The sequence below is a fragment of the Naegleria gruberi genome (assembly GCF_000004985.1).
Source record: "Naegleria gruberi genomic scaffold NAEGRscaffold_105, whole genome shotgun sequence".
Classification (NCBI taxonomy): Eukaryota; Heterolobosea; class Eutetramitea; order Acrasida; family Naegleriidae; genus Naegleria; species Naegleria gruberi.
This window is the reverse complement of record NW_003163222.1, coordinates 24117-25383: the sequence shown is the minus strand read 5'-3', so window position 1 is coordinate 25383 and position 1267 is coordinate 24117.

Here is a 1267-nt window from a genome sequence, read left to right as displayed (position 1 = left end):
GTCAACTGTTTCTTTCTTCTTCTTCTTTGAGTTTCTAATATTTTCTAGAGTTTCTTTTCTCTTCCCATTAAGAACAGATGAAGTAGTCCAAGTGGTGTGTTGAACGAAACCCTTCCCAATCTTTAACAAATCTATTTGTTGTTGGTCCTTGCTGCTCAACTTGTTATTATTCGAAACTAGCCTGTTAGTGAAGTCAGAAATGTCTCTTGATTGAATATTTGGGAATGGTGGTTGTTTAGTTTCCTTTCGCTTTCTAACCTTCTTATCACCTGCAGGAACTGTTTGGTTTGTTGATGTCTCACTGACAGTGACAGGCAAAAGATTATTGTTTGGAATGTCTTCTTCACCAATAGCAACAACAATATTGTTCAACCATTCAGTGAGAGAGTCTTCTTTATCTTGTGACATTTTTTTTGATGGGTTGACGTGCTCTGACAGGAGAACTTTCAAAGTTTTCAAGGCTAATTAAGGCAGTAATTTGCAACATTAAAAAAACTTTCCGAATCATCAAATAAAATTAAAAAATAAAAATTTCAAAAAAGCACAAATTCTATTACAATTTAAGATAACTTCAAGAAATTATCAGATAATCTATTGAATCCATCTTAATACACAACAGCTAGAGAGAGAAAGAGAATATGAAGGCTTCCGACGGATAACCAAATTCAAAAATTGAAAAACAAAATGCACAAGATTACCACCTCTTCGGAGAGTCTTAGATTTATTAGGCTTTTAATTATTATGATGATGATGATAATGATGATAATTGCACACTCCGAGTCGATATTAGCTAATAATGAATTAGTAGTAGTACTCCAACCACAAGAACAAGAGCATCATCAATATGTAATGGCCAACAATACAATTAATTCATCATCATATTCAGCTATTTATTATTTAGATTCTGAATTTCCTAATGTTGATGATTTGAATGCAACGTGTAGGGATGAGAATCAACCATGTTCCTCTCCGAGTCAAATTGTAAAAGCAGCAAACAATGAATTGGCAGAAATAATTAATCAAGGTAAAAAATTGGATAATTTCACAATGGTGATTGTAATTAATGGACTTATGCGAAGCTATGAAACAAATTTCGATTTTTCCAAATACGCAAATCGATTCGAAATGATATGGAAAGGAAAGGACAAGCAATTGTTCACTACTCGTGGCAATTTACAGGCATACGCAATTATTGATGCATTTACAATAGAGTTTGGATTCATTGGTGGGGAATTCTTACTATATAATGGAATTGACATTTCAAATT